General features: G+C 32.2%; 1 pseudogene; it reads right to left on the bottom strand.

Moving 5' to 3' along the window:
* Positions 1–2064: 2064 nt before the first annotated feature.
* On the bottom strand, positions 2065–2856 carry LOC149548233 (F-box/FBD/LRR-repeat protein At3g26920-like; annotated as a pseudogene).
* Between the last annotated feature and the right edge of the window lie 19598 nt (positions 2857–22454).

Raw genomic sequence — 22454 nt, 5'->3', positions numbered from 1 at the left:
AACTTAGTAGCTGTAAGAAAGTTTTGTTAATATATTATTGTTTAACGTATCTCTGTTTTTGCCTTGTGTTCCATGTTACAGCAGTACTGTGGTTTTTAATATTTTTTTACGAGTTGTTTTGACAGCTCAGTGGTACAGTTCTTGAATGTTTGGGCTCCCATCAGCAGATACAATGATTTTTTATGTAAAAATGCAGGTATGTCCTCTAGAAGAGGGTGGATTGATTGGATATATCAATTGTAATAAGTAGCACTTGTCTGACATTTATGACATGTTTGTTGGTGTCATTGAACAGAGCTTTGGTGAACCAATGGTCTTAAGATCAATAAATTTTGCAGAGGTGAAGAGAGATAATTGTAGAGGAATAAATCCTGAATGAGAAAGTTTCAACAAGTGAAAATGAAGATCTGAGAAAATTTACATTTATACAATTTAAATATCATCATTCATATCAATGTTCCTAACTGTAATAACATTGCAGGCATCAAGAAAGGAACAAGGACGAGATAAATTTAAAAATTTAGAGGGTCAGATGGTCATGTGGATTCAATCTAATGGTCTGAAAAGGGGGAATACAATATTCACACAACACTATAAACAAAAATGCCAATTTTGAAATAAGAGATGTACAATCTCTATGGATGCTTTGTTCCTTCACTGAAACAATCATCTGCAAAGGCCAGATAATTTATGGGCATTCATGTCATTCTGAGTAACAGCAGTGTAAAGTTTCAAAATAGGCTTAACTCATTGCAATGGATCTATTGATTTTTTTTCTACCTAGATTGCTCATCTACTTCTGCCATTAGGAGATCGTCATTTATAGAAGATTGTTAGCTTGCATGAATTCTTAGATGTTATCTTATTTTGGAGGAAAAAATATTGTTAGTTTGCGTGAGTTCTTAGATGATTTCTAATTTTGGAGGGAAAAATCTCTTAGCTTTCTGATTATTTTTGGAGAACTCAATATCTTTGTACACAGGTTTGAAGTAGGAAGAATATTGAGAGCTAAAATGCCAACTCAACTGGTACAATTTCATTTAAAAGAACAATTTCAATTACATTTATAACAGAGATCATCAGAGCTTTAAAATACAAGTTTTATTGATTAACTACACAAATCTTCAAATCCATCACCATCATTAGATCAAACATAAATGAAAATAACTAATTTAATTATTTAAGATAAACAGATCAATTATTTGACAATAAAAACTTTGTTATTGAAATTCTTTTGCAATGACAGGAAAAATGTTTTTTTGACAGATAATTTTAATATTATTTTTTTTCCAATCGCCACAAAAGACCGACTGGTAGAGCGAACAACACCACAATTTGGGTAAGCATTGAATACAAAGGTCATTGGAAAAATCAAAATTTGAGTCTCACTGACTAGGTTTAAATATAATTGCAAAATTAACTAGAATAAACAAGTCCCGCAGATCCCTTAAGATAGTCAAGAGAGGGCGGGGGCCTTAGTTCAGTTGGCTAAATCTTCCCTGTTGCAAGGGGTTGGTCACGGGTTCTAGTCTCCCCCGTCTCTTTGGTACTGGTGGGCATGTCGAGCCAGCGCTACCAATCAATAGGGGGTTCTAGTCTCCCCCGTCTCTTTGGTACTGGTGGGCATGTCGAGCCAGCACTACCAGTCAATAGGGGAGGGGCCGTGCAGTCTACTAAAAGAAGAAGAAGAAGATAGTCAATAGATATCAAATATAGCCGTCACAGTTGAAGCATCACACTTCCACCATCTGACCATCAATGATGCAATATATCCTTTCTTTAGCATCAATTATAATATAATTTGTATGCGTCTTCTTTCTCCTTGACGATTAAACAATTTGTTGACAAATTGTTCCATTTCTTCGTCAGGGAAAACTCTATTGATGGAGACTAATAAGTTTTTCAGAAGAGGAGCGCGTGGAAGTAAACGGAGATCCCTTCCAAACCTGTTATTGTTTTAAATTAAAAAGAGAGATCGATTGATTACAAATACCAAATAAGTCTAATAAAATAAGACAGAAGAACTCACCAATTCACGAGAGGCGTTGTCGATGCAAATTTGCCCTAAATTCGGAAATCGTCCTCATGTATCATATCCAGCAAAGTAATTTTTCCGAGTGATTTGAGAGGTGTAAACATTCTAAATTGCAGAGCATCTGTACATAAGCTTAAACATGCCGGCAGATTCAATTCCCCAATTTGAAGCAGATTTCCGAATTTTTTTATTAATACAAGATTTTCCAATCTTGGGCATTTTGCTACTATTCCCATGATTCGAGATGAGATATTCAGTGTAATCAGATTGTCTGAACATATCTTTAACAGATTGAGTCCATGGCAGTTTAAAATCCTTAAAACTTTCAAATTTGGACATAATTGCAACATTAGCTCAATGATATTGTCATTCAACACAGCTTTCTCAAAATTAAGGGCTTCCAGGCCAGTGAAGCCCAAAAAAGAGTTGGGTATATTTGTCAGAATATAACGCTTTAAAGATAAAGATCTGAGGCTTCGGCATAGGAATATGGATGTAGGAACCTCAACTCGAGATAGATCTATCATGTTGTTCTCTCCATTTTTAATTTCATTTAGAGAACCTGAATGATGTTCAAACAATTTGTCAACAATGTAACTGTAAGATGAAACAGACAAATCTGTTGATGAAAATTTAATGTTGGACAAGAATGTCCAAAGAAATTTTCATCTTTTGCCCAGGACTGAACAACACACTGCTTGCTTTAAGGGAATTTTACAGAGAATGGTAATCAGAATGCAATCTGGGAGATCATCCAAGGCCATAGCTTCCTTTGTAATATATGGAGAATTGGAGAGAGGTTGATGTTGTAAGAAAAATTGAAGGGCTCTGTAAATATTAATTGAAATGTGAAATGATTGACACAAATAACACAAGAAAATATTTAAGATGAATGAAAAAATTGAACTTTAGAGAAATAACTTGTAAGCTTCTTTATGTGTTGGTAAACAGATTTGTCACAGTAGAATTGCCCAACGGAATGTGTGGCAAACCGTTCACAACAGTTGGATAGGCCCTTGGTATGCGACCTTCCTCTGCGTTTTGAGGGGCAGCTCCTTCGTATGATATAATTTTTAAAAGGTTTTTCGATTAAAGAATCTAAAACTTCAAAGTTCAAGAGAAAGTCATGGAAGGCGAATGCACCATACGCCCTCACAACCTTCGGTGGTTAACAAGATCAATAACAGAGGTGCTCAAGAACTACGCTTGAAAGCAACCTGTATTATTAAGCACATTCATTATCATCCGTAAACATTCGCATAGTACCATGAGAATGTCCACTACAACGTATAACAATTTGGATTTTAAAATAAGAAACCCAAAGCAAATCTCATTTCATTTCCTTGCACCAAGAAAAGTAATAGAGATTTTTCAATTCAGAGATAAAAAGTGTACATACTTTCCAAAATTTATCCCTAGATCAAAATTTCAGCATAGTGTTCCCTTATTTTTCCCCACCAAAAAGTTTTTTTACAAAGCCAAAAGGTGTCCTTATATAGACACAGAGGTTAATAACTACCTCTCTGAGGTTAATAACCACCTCCGAAATACGAAATTTTGGAAGGTTAATTAACCTCAAGAAAATTAACCTATACAAGGAAACTCGTAAAAACAAAACTTTAGCTAGAGTTCCTAAAAACGTTTGCATATACAATCACTAATTCTTCTAGCTATTAGCCCTATCTATCCGGACATAATTGATCTATCTTGGAAAGCCCTGTAAGCATCTCGGATGAGCACCATTGATTCATAGTTCGGAATGAACACGTTTTCCATCCTGAGTTTGGCTATGAGGTATCTATCTTGGATTTCTTCTGACTCCTACCAATAGGCTGACATGTTGCAATCTCCTAGCGTGACTGCAACCAGGCTAAGCTTCATCATAGTTTCAGCATCTGACACCCGGTTCTCTATTTCTGAATGAATCTGAACACTGAAGGAATCAAGGAGAAACTGACAATCAACATGCTGAAGATCACTTACTGGCACCCCACCTGTGATAGTAGAGATTAATTCATCTGTACTTTTTGTTTTCAGTTGCTCCAAAGAAGTTATTAACTTCTCGAACTCAGTGATCCCTTTGTTGATGTTTATCATCTTCCAACCAACACTTTTACTCCAGATACATATTTGGTTGTCACTTGGATCAGCAATAATTTTCTCAAGGAGTAGGGTGCTCGTATCCAACTTGGCCATTTCTTTTAATTCATCAGCTACTTTTTGCTAGTTGGATTTATGTTCCTTGCTATTTTCCAGCTCCTTAGAAATTTTCTGTATCTGCGTGATGGCTTTCCCACATATCTCTTTTACTCCAGTTATAAGTTTTGAAGCATCTTCTATCATCCTGTTTATCCAAGCCTCGATCATCATACTATATGACTTTTGTTGGTTGATTCTTTGAACAACAGTATGATCTAAAATACCATCAAGACCTGTTAGAACCGGTGAGGTGGCCACGACTTGGGTATTAGAAGGATTGCTGATTGAATTAACATAAGCTACCATCATCTGAAGTTGTTCTTTGAGTTGCTCTTTGGGTCTTCTTTCTTTCTTCGCCCTTTGCAACATCTGAGCGGCAATCAATTCAAAATTTTGAAACTCTCTTTCTGCATTAGAAGGACCAAGGTCAACGTTTTTTAGAATGAAATCTGATTCAGATGCTTCATCAACATTCTTTTCAACTATAGGCTTGGCTAATTCCACACACAAATTGCCTGAAGTTTTATCAATAGCTAACCTGGACATCACTTTGGTCTTTTTCGCCTTAGGAGGCTTCTGAAGAATTCTAGAGACCATATCAAATGGAGGTGGAACCATTTGAACAACTTTCTTCCTCTTCTGAAGACTATTCTGGAACCATGAATGTGTAACCTTTGAAACTTGTTCGACACCTGTCACATTTTCAGCAACCATCATTAAGTCTTTCGAATTAGATAACGGGTCATCTAACTGTGTAATGTCTATTATGGGCATATCAGGAGGATGAAGACTCAAGTGAGGAATCGCTACATCACGAGGGGATGTAACTGGAACATGTGATTCAGCAATTTGAGTGCTTTTTTGGTCTTTTTCATTCCTTCTACCTTTCATTCTTGTCCTTTTCCTTTGGACTGTAAACTTATCTGGCTGATTCAAACCTTCATCTTGATCTTGAGCATCTATATCCAGTTGTTGTATCTGCTCACTAGAAGTGGCCTCTATCGCCATCTGAGACGATTCCCCTATATTATTTCTCCCCTCTTTATTTTCAGATTCACCAGTTGCTTTTTCAGTTCTGACTTTACTGATCCAGTCTCTTGTTCTTTTAAGAACATAGGAAGACCTCTCTTTCAAGCTTTTCAATTCGGGAATTGACCAATCAATAGTAGGGAGCTCTAGCAATTCAATTTTCTCATAATAATAAGGATCAACCAAAGAAATCTCATCATCATCAATGCCTGTTACATCAATGTCTAACTTGAAGTCTATTACCTGTCGTACTGTAAGCCGCATCCAATCCCTCTTCCTGACTTTGAAGTCATTTTCACAATCCTCCCAAAAATCTTCTAGAGCCGGGAAGTGACCGAGACTGGGATTTAACTTCAACTCATTCACAGCATAGCCCTTACTGTCATAAGGGAAACGCATCGTGTAAGGATGCAAATTTATCATGGCAATAGATCTTTCAATGTTCCTGGCATCTGATGCAGTGTCACAACTATAATATCCGATGCCGATAGGAAAAGTTATTTCATCTGTCCTCCTGCTCCTGCAAAGTTTATTGATTTGGTTGATTTGCCTGCACATTTCAATTAAGACTAATTTATCATCAGCGAATCTTGGTAACATCAGCAGGCATCTATCATAGGTAGCTAGCCGGATATAAGTAAACTTTCGAAATTGTATAAAAACACTTTCATATTTTTGTACTTTCATCGCCGCCTCTGGTGAAATCCTGAGCCCAATGTTCTCCTGAATTTCCCTTACAGTTAGCATGGTGAATGCGTCATTCACTCTTCTGAAATGGTGTAGGCTATTATCATACTAAATTTGAGGAAGATGATTATAAATGATGGTTGTGTCATCATAAATGCCTTGCTGGTTAAGTCCTGGCCAACTTTTGGTACTTGCAATGGCATAGAAAAGGTATGAAGTCATATAAAAGTAGTCATTTTCCCTAAGTCCCATGAGCTGTTTGTGCAATGAGTCACTGATAATTTCAGCCCAATCAATGTATTGTTTTCCTTCGCAGACCATATGAATGAATAGAAACATCCAACCTTCGAACTCGTGTGAATCTCGAAGACCAACAATCCTGCTCAACAAGGTTACCATGTTCGCCACATCTTCTTTCAGTGATGATCTGTGAATGGATTTTCCTAATTGAGATTTGCCTCTTCTTAGTTGGAAGAACCACGATCTTGCCACAGTATTTAAACATTGGGTTTGATTGGCAGTAAAATATTCCTTGCGTGCCATGACAAACTCTTCTCTTTTGAGTGTGGATGTTGATAAGGCTTTAAAGCCGACTCTCAAAAACATATAAACTCGATATATTCCCACTAGATTGTCAGAAATCTAACACGATGCATAGCATCTTTACCATAGAAAGTAGGTGGACATGTATGAGAGATAGGCGCAATCTGCTAGGCTCATATTATGCATCCCGTTCCTGAGACCACGTCTCGTTCTGGCATTGTGTCAAACATGTAGCGAGCCTCCTCTTCTTCATTGGAATTCGCAAGAATTTCTAGTACTCTCTTCCTCCCTAAAATCAGTATTGAAATTTGCATTAGTGGAATCGGGAGTTGCTTGCTGAGGCACGACACAAGCACAAAGATGTCTATCGCGGGTTGAGGTGATGACCATCAGGTTTATCTGCTTGGTGCGCTTGGATTAGTGATAGAGTAGACTTCTCTAGAGATGCTCTTTCTAACAGGATGACTGTGGCCTCTTCCTCTATAAGGCTTGGGATGCCCATGAATGACTTAGTGTTAATATTAAATTTCTCTCGTAGAAAATTTACACTTCGAGCTATCAAAAGGATAGAGCTTCCTTCATCCAACTTTTCCTAAAGATAATATGTCACTTCCTCTATGAACATCCAACAATACACCCAAAGGAAAGCGGCAACTCTAGCACCACAAGAAAGATAAACAAACTTCAAAGCTATCTTGGAGTTTCTCCAGCATAGAAACTCCTGCAGAGGACAATGATTTAGCCTGGAAGTGTAATGAGTTCACCTCTTCATAATCATTTTTATTTAAAGCCTTGACCAAAATCCTCAACACCTCTGAGGTTATGCGGGCAGTCAACTTACTCTTCTCTTGAACCTGGTCATAGGCAAGCCTCGGAATAGGAAAAGTCAGAGCCAGGAGGAAGACATGACCATTTTATCTGTCAAGCATTTCGTTAAACAATTTACATGTCTGGTTCATACTCACCACCTTCCTATTGAGGCATGACATCAAATAGTCTATGACTTGTGGTTGTAGTTTCATTATTCCAAATACCACGGGTTGAAAGTAGAGACATTCAAATTTTCAAACAGCAGGTATTATCGTAGGTTGGCAATGAAGCAATCAGATAATCTCTTACTCATGTGGATTTTTCACATCTAAGGCGTGAGGCTGTGTAATTGAATAGCGGCTTGACATTTAAATAATGTGAAAAATAGCCCTTCTCCAACCCAAGAAGGCTTTATATTGCACATCGCGGGAGTATTTCAGTTTGTAATGGTCTATGCTATTTGCACAGTCTGCCTTGTAATTTAGAGGACTCTTACTTCCTTTGAGCTTAATTTACTGATTTGATGTCTTGGTTTTTATTTGGTTGGTGCCAATCACCTTTATAATTCATTCAAAACCCAAATATGTAGTTAAGAAACTTCCCATTGTTTACAATTTAAATCACGTTTCATTGCAAATGGTGAATTATTAGGGACTCCATCTGATTCTTCTCCATTTTTATTGCCAATTGCCCTCATGTACATATCTTGCTTCTTGTGGAAGAGTTTTAAACAAGTTAATAACTGCCTTATAGAGGTTAATGAAAACGTATTCTTGGTAGCTCTCATTAACCTTTTGAGAGTTTAGGTTAGGAAAAACGTGTTTTCGAATGCTATCATTAACCTATAGGAGAGGTTAAGAAAAACGTATTTTTAGTGGTTAACATTAACCTTTTATTTGGAGGTTAAGAAAAACACATTTTTGATGGTTAACATTAACCTTTTAAGAAGTTAAAGGTTAATAAATACGTGTTTTTGGCGGCAATCATTAACCTTTTATATCTTGAGGCTCAAAAGCTAGATTTCAATGATCTCAACTGTTGTGCGGAATTGCTAACAAGCCAGGGACATGGAGATTTAAGGACTTGCAAATTTCACAAATAAAATGACCAATTTAAGGCTTAAAACCAGGCAAGTTTTAAATACGAACCATGACTCGTAGAATTGGAACAAATTCTATAGTCGGGCAACAATGTGATAAAGTAGAATTTACCCTTATTTTATTTGATTTGCTCCTCTCATGGACTTGTGAAGCTAAAAGTAGAAAGAAATTTCAGTAGCGATTTTGGGATGAAATGATCTTCTTAGCAGTTTAGAAAAAATAACTTTTAATTTATAGGAAGTTCAATATGAAAATCAGGGATTAAGATAGATTGGGTAATGGATAGTTAAGATTGAATAAGTAATTAAGCCGATAGGCTTATATGTGGGAACTTTGTTCCCGATTTTTTAAGCCGATAGGCTTATATGTGGGAACTTTGTTCCCGATTTTTGCAATTTTTGGCCGGCAAATTGTCAGCCTCACCAGAATTTTTTTTGCAATTTGTCAGCCAAAGCGAGATACCCACTCAAAAAACGTTTCTATTCTCGCCCTTTTATTTCTTTCCTTTAACTTTCCCTCTTGCATTGCATAGGCATTGTTTTTTCTTTTTTCTACTACTATTTGGGGCTTTCATCTTGTTTTTCCCTTTTGCAATAGTTGTTTGGGGCTTTTTAAATTCATTTCCCAAATTTTATATAGCAGTGGTAATGGCAATAGTTTGAAGGATTTCAAACTATGTTGTTCATTCTCTGGTAAATTTTTCTCCATTATAAATGCTATTAAAGATTTTTATTTCTGAATTCTTCATCACTAAGATTTAAGAATTTATTTACACCGAACTTGCAACCTTTCCCAAATTTGTTTTCATATTTATTGTTGTAATGCAATTTCTGCTTCAAAGTTTAAATTCTATTGCTTCTCTAGGCAATCTTTGTAAAGTTTACCATGCTCACCTACTTGCATGATCTTTGTCACTTGCACCTAGGGCATCAATTTCAGGCAACTTGGGGAGCTCCATTTTGTTCAAGAAAGGCTATGAATTTTGTCTAATGACGTTGTTAAGAAGAGAATTTCAAGTGTTTTCTCTAGTTGTGTTTTTCCTTCTCTTTGTTTATGGTTTGTGTTACTTAGAACTTGAAATATCATAAACTTCAATTTAATAATCATCGACTATACTAATACACAAAGTTTCTCTTTTGTAGGCATATGCACTTTCTCTATATTATGTAGTTGCATTTTTTTTTATAGTTGGAAATACAAGATATAATTGATATTTTAATTTATCACAATGTAGAGGTTGTAAATGGATTGCATTAGATTGAATTAGTGTAAGATTCAAGTATCTTATAATTATTATTTTTAATCATTGTGTATCAAGATTAATAGGTTGTAAAAAAGTAGAACTAGAGATAATATTTAATATGGGAAGAAAATTGTGGTAAAGAATCATATTAATAATTACTATTCATAGTTCCGATCTTCTTTAAAAATAAACATTTATATGATTAATTTATTTTTTTCATAATTTAAATTTAAAAAGAGCAGATATTTTTAGAATGAAAACAAGTATAGAAAGTGATTTTATTTTTATTTTTTTAATAATTTAAATTCAAAAAGAGTAGACATTTTTAGAATAAAAACAAGTATAGAAAGATTATTTATTAGTACTTGTTCATAGGCTAAGTACTATTGTATCAATTTTTGAATCTGTCTTTAACTGGTTATTAAATATAATGTCTCCAACCAATGGCTACCAATTAAAATTACATATCTCTTTTTATGTGCAATAATTTAATTTTTTGTTAAAGTATACATGCACTTTTTTTAAGTTAAAAATTTATGATTATTTGATTAGCTATGACACTTTGATGGACAATATTTGATGGACTCTATTTTATTAGGGGTGAAAGACATGCCTTCAAGTACAAGTAGTTTAGATTTATAATCATAATATTTCATTTCATTAAAAATTTAATTTTAAAAATAGAATATTTAAGAAAAATATTATATTCAAATAGAATATAATTAAATAATATTATAAGATATTGTAACTTACTTTAAAATATTAAATTAGTTTTATAGTTTATATTTAAATATATATATATATATATTTAATTAAAAAATTATATCAATAATTTATATTTATTATAATACAACAAGTACTTAGCCACTACATGACAATTGTTTATTATGTAGTAACTTTATTTTGAAAAATAAATAAATTTTTAAAACTATTTAAAAGTATAGAAAGTTTTTATTAAATAAGATATTGTAACTTAATTTTAAAATTTTAAAATAAATTATAGAGTTTATATTTAAATATTCAATTTAATTAAAAAATTATATCAATAATTTATATTTATTATAATGCAATAAGTAATTAGCCACTATGTCACACTTGTTTATTATGAAGTAACTTCATTTTGAAAAATAAATAAATTTCTAAAACTACTTAAAAGTAAAAAGTACATAAAGTTTCTATTAAAATCTACATTGTATTTAAAAACTAACTCAATTTTGTAAAAACAAAATCTAAAATATATTTAAAAGTAAAGAAAGTTTCTATTAAAATCTACATTATACTTTAAAACTATTTACTAGTCAATATTTTTTTAATAAAATAAAATATATTTCAAAAACATGTTTAAAAGTATACAAATATTAAAATCTACATTATACTTAAAAACTATTCATGAGTCAAATTTTTAAATTAAAATATTTAGAATATAAATATTTAAATATGTAAAAAAAATAAAAATATTTAACTATGTACGAAAGTTTAGAAATTTTATATTAAAATCTAAATTATGAGACTTTTTCAAAGCTTAAAAATAGTTTTATAAAATTATTAATGTTTCTATTTTCTATACAACAATTTTATTTTTTAAAGATGTAAATAATATATAGAAAAAATCTAATAAAATTAATAATTAAAGTAACAAAAAACTAAACAATTTTTTCTTTTACAAAATAACTATATAAATTTCATTATCTTGTTACTCTAAACTTAATATTTATACACATTACAAAAAAAAATCCAAACATCCTAATTCTAATGAATCTAATTTATTTGATAATTACATTTAAATTGTCAATTATTGGTTGCATAGCCACTTTGCACTTTCTAGCTATCACTTACAATGTAATAATACATTATACTAAACATATCACCTCTATCGGCTTCTCATTGCACATACAAAAATGCGCAACTGCTAGTATAGTTTTGGATTAAAACAAGGATTAGGATTAGAATAGATCTTAAGGCAACATTCCTGCATGAATGGTTAAGATTAAGATGTTATTTGAATCAAGAGCGATCCCACACTAATAGTAATTAAAAAATAATTAATTAATTAATTAAAATGAACTCAATCTATTAAGTTGTAAGAGTAATAGTGATTGATCATAGTCTTTACACCTCTTTAAAAATGCGACAACTATGATGAGAAAATAATTAAATTAATTACTAAATATCTAAAACTTTTGTTGTAATTAAAATATTTTTCTCTAGTACATGATAATAATTTCTATTATTATTTATGACTACGATATATGTAGTATTAAAATTATGTCAAAGAGATTAGAAATATGTTTAAATATTTTCTCTGATGTGTAGATGATTTTTTTATATTATTTATTATTAAAATATATATATTATTAAAATAATGTTAAACAAATATTATTTTATAATTAAAATCTTATCAATTGTTTTCTACTTTAGTGGACTTGTGAAACCAATACTACAAAATATATGACATAAGTTGGAGAAAAAAGAAATTCCGTCATCCCAAAGTGTAGGCCAAAGGAGATGGGAAGAAGGAATAAAAAACACTTCTAATTTATAGAATGTCCAATATGAAAATCAAGCTAATTTATAGAATGTCCAATATGAAAATCAAGGCCTAAGGTTGTGACTGTGTGATAAATGTCACATGAAAAGGTAAAGACAATGGTTAGAATATATATTAAGGAAACATTTTTATGGGAATAACTAAGCTTAAGAGCTTAACTTGAATTGAGAGAAGAGATGAAAAATTAGTTTGAGTTTTGGTAAATCTTTGATTCAATGAATCTAAAAAAGATTTTATACATGTAAAGGAGTGGTAAAAAGTTAGACTCACAAAAAAATTTAGACATTAATGATAAAGAGTTAGATTGTCATCCAAGAGAATGAGAACTTATTCAAAAAGGATTGAGGATAAATATAATTGAAATTAATTAAGTAATGAAAATTCAATTGAACTAAGGATTAGGGGGTCTCCTTTACCAAACAAAATGCTTAAGGGGACCCCTTTCTCTAGTAAGGGATAGAGGTCTCCTTTAGCATTGGGTATTTTGTAATGACCTGTTAAGAAAGTTTCTTTTAACAATCCTTTAAAAAATGGTCACAAAAATGACCAAGAGAAAATCAAGATAGCAAGAGATTTTTTTCTAGAGTCTCGGGCCATCAAGAACATGGAATCTAATTTTCCCCACTCTACTCAATAATTATATTATCTCATAGAATTTTTGGGGGTTCAATAGAATCCTTAGACAAAAAGGCTAACCATGAGTCCAACGGATGATCATTCACCAGATATATTTTGCATTTAGGAGAGTAAGATTTTAGTGGATTCCATATCCATTTTTGTTTCTAATATTTTGTGTTGGGTGGCTATTTTACAATTGACAGTTTGTTCAAATTTAGTTGCAAAATAGGATGACCAACCTCAGTGTGTGAGACAAAGCATTTCCTGCCTTTAAGGGAAGGTTCCCCCTTCTCACCATTCTTTGGATCAACTCAAGGTAAGAAATGTGTTGAAAGATTTTGTAAGGGTTGATACCAATATTCTTTCATCTTATCTTTCAAGAGAGAATCCACTTACTCGCAAAGTGAATAATGAGCAATGTTAAATCTCTAAACTACACTTCTATTTAAATAGTTGGAAATGATTATATTGATAAACTAACACCAATGCAAAAGGTGATTGAAAGCATATTGGTTTGGCTCTAATTCCTATTTTTATACATTCTATAAGAAAAACCACAACTATTGGGGTGAAAAACCTTTCAAAAGTAGAGAAGTTCTAACTATTTTCGTGAATTGGAGATGATAATACAAGCTACAATCAAAGCTTATAGTCTATGTATTATCACAATCAGTCTCAATCAAATCTTCATCTTCGATTGTTTCTTAACTCACTATGCTATATTATCAAACCCACAATAATAAAATGAATCAAAGACACTAGGCAAAAATTATAGTCAAAACTTCTAATTTTCACTATCACAATTGCTCCCAATGAAAGTTTCAGCTCCAATTGTTTCTTTGTATTCACTTTTCTTCTGAATCGGTACTACAGAATCAAAGTTATGGTTGCAAAAAAAATTCAGAGCTCTAGTGCCTAAAAATAAAGATCTTTTATACCATGAGGAAACCACTTCTTATACAAGAAAAGAAGTGAGAGAACAGAAGAAACAATAGGAACAACTCAACCACTTTGACCTGATAAAACTAGGAAAGAAAATTTATTGGATTACATGTACTGAAGGTCCTTGTAATTGAATTGCATGCAATTGAAATTACATGTAATATATCTTCTACATCTAAAAAGCTAAAAATGCTAAAAACTAAAAGAAAATGGCCTAACAAGTTGAATCAATCCTAAAGATTGTTAAGAAAAGCCTTATACTTGACAATTGAATTATGAAGCATGGGAAGATCTAGAATCCTCATTATCTTTTAAATTTCTTCAACTCTGATCACATTGGTGTGTCCTATTCTTACAACTTCATAGTTTTTCGCAATGTAATCCCACTTAATCATCGTATGCAATCCAAAATCCTTTGAATTAGATTTAATATTCATCCTGTTAGTGTACTCTGAAGTTATTTCTTCTTTAGTGAACAAGTTGTCATCCTCTATGAGGACATTGCATCACATCTATCATAGACTAGTCATGATCTCTATCTCAACTACCTGGCAGATTTCTAGGGCTCCCTATATAACTTCTTCAAAAAAAAAAATCCATCACCTGTGCTTTGATGTGAGAAATTTATGTCCTAAATTATATCATTATCATCCCTCTCACATGCCTTCATCTCCATTGTCATATTTCACTTCTATAGCATTTTCCTATCTTATGTTGCATATATTTTAATATACATAAGTAATATTTGTTTTAGTTATTAAATAAAATATTTGAATAATATATGATTGTATTTACTAACATTTATTGTGCCAAGGAAATAAATATAATGGGGTGAGGTTCAAATTTACAACCTCCTCTATTCTTTGTATTACCATGTGTTACCATTTGGTAACAAACCACAATATATCATATTGAAAATATTAAAAATGCCTATTATAAAGAAAGAAAACAATAGGAGAGTTGAACCTTGTGACCTCAAATTTCCAACCACCATTTCTCCACTGTTCAGCTATGCACATTTTTAATATTTTGTTATATTCATAGTGTGCAATAAATAGAAACTGTCAAAAATAGAGCATTTGGAGCTCTATCATATATTGTAAAAGGAATTATTGAGAGTGTAGAATGTAATAAAGGTTTTATATCAAAGTAAACACAAAGCATAGTATGTGAACTTCTTTGTTGCAATATTTTGTATTATTTTTGGATAGATATAATTATTATTGTTTTGAATGGAGCATAGCAGATCATTTATTTTCATCACCAGGCATACTAAGGAGGCAATATCCACTTCTCAAGATGACTAGTGATTTCTTTTAGATTACATACGTGTTTTTATATTTATTGTATGTTATTATTTTAATCTAGTTTTATAAATAGAATTACTATATTAGTTTATGTATTTTAATTTATATAATTGTAAATAATTAAGATAATTAATATTTATTTTAGATTTAATTATAAATTCATATTTGTGTGGCTTGTTATTTATTTCTTGAAATTTTAAGTTATAGATTATAGCTTCATTCTTTCCAATGCTTTTGGATTCTTAGAATAGTTTTTCTTTAAGGACCCATTTGGTTACTGGAATATAAATTAAGCATTGGCATTCGGAATGCTGACTTTGGGATTCTGGAATTTGGAATCCAAATTATGATTAGGGAATTTGATTTGGGACCGTTTGGTTGACCAGGAATTCTTAATGAGAATACACATTTCCTCCGTTTGGTTGCACATTGTGGAATTGGAATACTAGCCAAAATAAGCATTGTCTTTTTTATTTAGTTTTTTAACATATGAAATATATTTATAATATATCATTTTCACAAAATGTGATTTAATTTATCATATTAAAGCCATGTTACACAACCAAAATACTAACTCCATACAAAAAATATATATTACATAAATTTTTACATTATAAATAATTTGCCAATCATTTATTTTATATACAACATCTACTATAGGCAACAATTATAAAGTTTGAATCATGGTTGTTGTATATTGCTTTTATTGCTTTTTGAAATTGAACTGGCCCAACCAACCAGACAGAGAGAGCTACTAAAAAGTTGAAAGAAAAAGGAAAATTCAATACTTGAATAGTCTACAGAGTTTTCCCTTCACACAAGCAAATAGAAGATGTAAAACCAAATTATGAGTATTAAGTTTTTTAACATGAATGAAATGTATTTCAATATATCATTTTCTCTTGATTGAAAATGTGACAATGAAAATACTAACTCCATACAAAACAAAATACATTTTATAAATTATCGTCACATTACAAATAATTTGCTAACTGTCTGTATACAAGGTCATTGTCACATATTGTTCTAACATATAAGGCCAATAATTACACACAAAAGGCTGTGTAAAAAGATTATTTCAACCCAATGGGCCTTACACATTCTACACTCGTTTCCTTGATCTTGTTTTTCAACTTTGGCTGAAGCAGTGCTAGCCTTGCCCACGTCTCATGCCTTACGCATTTTGCCCTCAGTTCCTTCATCATGTGAAATTGCACAAAGGACATCAACCCATTCAAAATATCCACAACCATCATTCCCCTATAATAAAAATCAACATTAGTTCATATCAAAGAGATTGCATGTCATTAATAACCTTCTTTTTGTTAGGGCAACTCAAAAATTGATGCCTTAGATTTTTTTTCATGTGTGATACTTTTACTAGACATGGCCCAACACCACATAGGCATTCATAAATTGGCACATCGCACACAACCATGTATCCTATACCAATAAATTGGTAAGATCAAAAAAGTTTCATACAGCTACAAAGACAAAGGAGCAGTTATATGCATCGGATCACTTCAGAAATTTGATTTTAAAAAAAGGTTTTCATTTTTTTTTCTAGAAAAACAACAAAAGTGCTCATGAATGATAAGGAGAAAAGCCAAAAATGCAAGAGAAGTACAATTTTTGAATCCAAAAAACTCTAAGAAAATCCACTCTCATGGCAACATGTATTCAGCAAAAGAGTGAACACAAGTTTCTTTTAGGTTCAAATAGCCTAGAAGTGGCTTCAAAGTCATGGAAGATCCATCAAAACAATAGCCATGGCTAGAAGAAATAACAAATTTTATTTAATTCAACATCTATAGCTTACACCAAGATTGGACAGCAAAAATAGCACTAGCACTTTTATAACAAAAATATTAGAATCTGCTCCATTCTATAATGATAGAATTTGAGATGAATAAAGCAATCTTGCTTCTGTTATGATAGTCGTAAAGCTTCTATAACCATCAAACAAAATGTGAGTAGGATTAGCATCACTCATATAAATTGAGAAGTTATAGAACTATGACCAACAAAGTAGCACAACATAAATCTTAATTACATTTAATAGATCTATCAGAGCTAATACTTACAACTCACTGAGTAAAATTTATCAACATAGTGTTAGCATCACTCATATAAATTGAGAAGTTATAGAACTATGACCAGCAAAGTAGCACAACACTAAATCTTAATACATTTAATAGGTCTATCATAGCTAATACTTACAACTCACTGAGTGAAATTTATCAACATAGGGTCACCATCAGTCATATAAATTGAGAAGTCATAGAACTATGACCAACAAAGTAGCACAACACTAAATCTTAATACATTTAATAGGTCTATCACAGCTAATACTTACAATCACCAAGAAAAAATTATCAACATAAGGTCACCATCACTCATATAAATTGAAAAGTTAGAAAACTATGACCAACAAAGTAGCATGGCATTAATCTAGGGTCAACATCTAACAAATTGATTCTAATATATGCATACATAGGCTGCTAACATTCATGCTCTTCAATAGAGGCTAACATCTCATTTTAGTTGTGAGTATAACCCAGATCCAATTTAAAATAAGCTTCAAAAATATATATTATATATCCAGATCCAAAATTATAACTAACAAATAGTTGCCAAAAACATAGGTTCTATAACCATCAAATGGAATGTTAATCACCAAAGTTGCAACATTAAACAATTATAAAACCAGTCATAAAAGTATGTTAACTAAAAGGTACTATAGCCCTAGAAACTTTATGCAAACATATTTCATCTCTCCTCTTCATTCATGATCAAGAACCCTTTGGCTCTATCAGGATCAGACATGAAGGTGTCAAATGCTACAATCAAAGCACTAGTACAAATTTCACCAGTGGCTTTAAGTGTAGCATAGACATCTTGCAAGTCTTTTAGCTTATGCTCTTCAACTAATTTGATAAGTTGAGGCTGAAGGAGGGTCTCATTTAGTTTATCTATTGAATGAGACATCCCATCCATAGAACTAACCATACTAGCCTTCTTTCTCTTAGGCCTCTTTGAAGATGATGTTGAATGAGCATGTTTTCCATTTCCGGCACTACCCTGATTAGACATAAGAATATTCATAGCGACATCATCCAAACCAGCATTAGTACTAATAGGTGTATGCATATCCCCATAATCATCATGAAGATCTATAGTCTCATCCATATTGTGTCCTTCTTTGGTTTCTTGTGTTGTGGCAATTGTTGCACCCTCAGCTATATCATTACCCACAATCAAGGATAAATCATTGTAGTATTGGAAAGACTGCCCTTTGAAGATTCTAGCATTTTTAAACTCCCTCCTTTGCATGTTGGTATAAAGATTGAATTACTTATTTGAGCTTCATTGAAAATAATTTGGTTTTAAATAAGGTAAAAATATTTGAATGAGCATGTTACCTTCAAGAGTTCTTCCCAAACACTATCATCTGCATCCATAGACTGTGTTGACTCATTCCAAGTAAAGCCACTAGTACCTTTCAGCTCTTTCATTATTCTGTAGCCTTGCTTCCAAGTTTTCAACTTGTTCTTGAAATTTTCCTTGGACAAGTTCATGTTCAACTCTGCCTTGGACAAGTTCATGTTCAACTCTGCATTGAACTTTCGTTCAATGGCTTTCCATGCCTCTTTTTTAAATCCACCCTCACCTTTTCATCTGAGAGTGATTTGTTCATGGAGCAAGTCCAAAAACCTTCGCTCCATGTGTGGCTTCCAAAACACTTTCTTGGAAGAATTCAAAGGTGTTTAAGCAACTTCAACATCATTATTTTCCATGCTTGTCAGCAGTGCTATGTATGACATGAACAATGCTAAAGAAAATAAACATAGTAGGTATATTCCATCAATTAGATTAATTAGAACTAACATTCAATATGGTTGAGAACATAGATTGTTCATATCAGAAAATAAAGAAATAAGATAGGTGTGACTGTCTCACAATGGGTCCAAACTAAAAAGGTAGTATTATTCTGTAATGTTTCAGACCATAGATCTCAGGAAACAATACACCAAATTAAAAATCTCTCAAAACAAGCTACATTTGCAATGTTCCAAAATGCTCCAGCAATAATTTTGAAAACATACCGATGGCTTCACATAGTCAATACTTGTGGACATCACTAAAAACCCTATGAAAATGTATTATGTAAAGCCATGCTAAAGCTATACTACTCACTCTGCTTGAAAATATATATTATGGAAATATATTATGCTAGAAGTAAAGGCATACACTTCCATTTTCACATTATTTACACATTTCTTGGAGATTTTCACATTTGGAGCATCCAAACTATGATAAATCTCTCAGACAAATCTAGCAATCTTCGCATTGTTCACAGTAGTGCACCTAAATTGGAACAACCCAAAATAAATTACATTTGCAACATTCAAGCTAATAAATCTCGGATAGAAAACCTATCAATCCTCACATTGTTCATAGCAATGCAATTAAATTAGACCATCAATCCAAAAAATTTCTATATGCTCACATTAGGTGCATCCCAGCTAGATAAATCTCCCATAACACACCATGCTTCTTTACATATCAGACTGACAGATCTTGAGGATCCAAATGTAAAAAAGTTGTCAAGAAGTAATTAATAATACAATCCAATTGAAAAATCTCGCATGAAATACCTAGTTTATTACTCAATGAATGATACCCCGTTATTCATATTTTCTGCCAACCAAAAAATACTATGTAATAGTAAAACCAATCAATGGCACCACACATTTCTAAACATTGATATACATTACTAAAAATCATAAAAGGAGGTTCCTAGAAGAAAAAGGACACACTAAGAAAGATCCTAGAGCACAGCCTTAAATGTATGAAAGCCTCATTCAAAGAAAGGAGAGGAGGATGGAGAGGCGTGCTGTGATTATTGATGCAGATAAAGATCAAGATGACTATGTTGTCCCGGGAATATGTACTAGATCCAACAAGAGGAAGATCACTTTAACTTGAAGAATTAGTACGACTTGATCAGTTTTCAAAATTTTACATATTTCTAAAGTCTGATTGATCTACTTATTGTAAGGAATGGTCATCAAACATGTTTTGAATTATATCATTCTATTTAATAAGAATGCCATTTTATCATTTCTGCTTTATGAGAGTGATCCTCAAGAACCATTTTATGACAATGCCATTTTATTATTTTTGAAGACAACTAAGCTTAAACTAGCTATTGCACTTGTTACCATCAACTATTTGTAGATTTGGTAATCATATATATGCATCTTAAGTTGATTATTAATCAGATGTTTCTAGAAAGAGATTTTAAAGTTTCTCTCATATTTACTGTATTCCTATTCATACATGTGAAAAATCTGAGAAAGAAGAACAAAATGAATAGCTCTTGTTAAAGGCCCAACATGCATAGATGTGATCTCTAGATATCCTGCACAAAGAAAAATAGTAATGATATCAAGGTGGGGAAGTTGATGCTCTACATCTCAAATGACAACACAAATATCAAATGAATGATATCATTGCATAGATTCTAATTAAGCTGAGAGGCTTGATATAGTGGCATCCTAAAAAAATTATTTAAAACAAAGTTGACAGTAAGTTTAATGTCATAAGTTGTTGATGTGGAAGGTAAATCATATTAACATGACTCGATTCACTCATTTTTGTAATTGAGATGAGAAGCATAATCTTCTCACTGTTGTTCTATTTAAATTCCTGAAGCATTGACTTTAATTTTCCTCCCTACTCGTGGCTACATCATGTTCTAAAAGGAAATCTCTTAGTCTTTAACTCTTTGATGAAGAATCATCAATACAATATCATGCTTTTATATTGAATAGCAAAAAAAAACTCATGCATAACATAAAATCATTTGGAAGACATCAGTTGGAATGCAAAACCAGATCTTGTTCACCAAGGTTTGAAATATAGAGAAGCATTGCTATGGATCTGAAAGAGGGAGCTAGGACTCAAGCAACATCACACAATCAGGTTTTAGGGAATCCCATCTTCACAATCTAAACTCTTACCATAGTAAAATCCTATAGAAAGCATATAGCATTTTTCTCATCTAGACTTGTTAGGATAAACAAAACTCTATTCTTATCCACGCATATAAATCATTTATAGATACTGGCCGTGAAATCCTAGAGGAAACTTAATAAGATCATGTTTAGTATATTTTGCAACTAATTTAGTATTCAACCCAGCCAACAATCATCTTTGAGGATATGAAAATCTGACCAAACTAGAAAGGTAGTATTACTCTGGACAAAGTATAGGAAATGACATATGGTACAACTATAGTGAAAACACATTTCATATAAATAAATTCCATGACATCAACAATATGTCAATGTGAAATCCTCAACATTCATGTTTCATGCCAAAGTTTGAATATTTTTTTATCGAGTAAGAGTTTGAGCAACAAAAAATATATGTAACAAAAATCACAAGCTAGTAATAAAAGTGTAACATCATCAAGATCTATAATCATCCCACATCCTTTTTGCTATGTCATCTCTAAACTTCCCCCGGTCCTCTCTATCATGTTGAGTCATCCCATATATCTCAAGTATTGGTACATGTATCCCCTCATGATCATCTTCCTTGCAAATGTCTATTTTAGAAGGAATACCATCTTCTATGGTAATAAAGTTGTGTAATATACAACATGCCAAAACAATCTTCATTTGGGTCATGATTTGATATGACATTGCTTGCCTCAGGATAAGAAAGCATTGTTTCAAAATTCCAAATGTGTGTTCTATTGCATTCCTAAGTGAGGAATGGCAATGGTTAAACAACTCTTTAGGAGTGTTTATGGGGTTTGCTCTTGAGAACTCTTTTAGGTGGTAATGGGTGCAACGATAAGGTGCAAGGAATCTAGGTACATTGGGATATCTAGCATCGACCAAATAATATTTACCTACATTCAATTAAAAGTATATTAATATAACTTTTTACTAATTTTTATATGCATCACTATATAAACACATGTGACATACCTGGGGGAACCACCAATGGGTCAGATCTAGCAAGAACCGATGCTAGAACACGATTGTCTATGGCAAACCCTTCCCACCTAGCAAGGATGTATTGAAGTTTATAGTCAAATAAAGACACACCCAAAACATGTTGTGACAAGTTACCTTTTCTATCATGATATGGAGCTTGAATGTCAACATCAACAGTGACTAGAATATTAGTTCCATCAATTGCTCCTACACAATCCTACAATAGGAAAATTTATAATCAAACAAACATGCAATTATAGCATCCATAGTCAAGAAAATAAAAAATTTACTGATAGGATATCTACCTTGAAGTATGGATCGAAATGATCCTTCCCACTAAATTTTGGGAGAGTGGTTAGACTAGGTGGCAAAAGATAATC

The sequence above is a fragment of the Cupressus sempervirens genome, chromosome 7 (assembly GCF_028749045.1).
Source record: "Cupressus sempervirens isolate cs-2001-9-10 chromosome 7, ASM2874904v1, whole genome shotgun sequence".
Lineage (NCBI taxonomy): Eukaryota > Viridiplantae > Streptophyta > Pinopsida > Cupressales > Cupressaceae > Cupressus > Cupressus sempervirens.
Note: the sequence above shows the minus strand (reverse complement) of the source record. Positions and strands in the feature narration are given on the sequence as shown.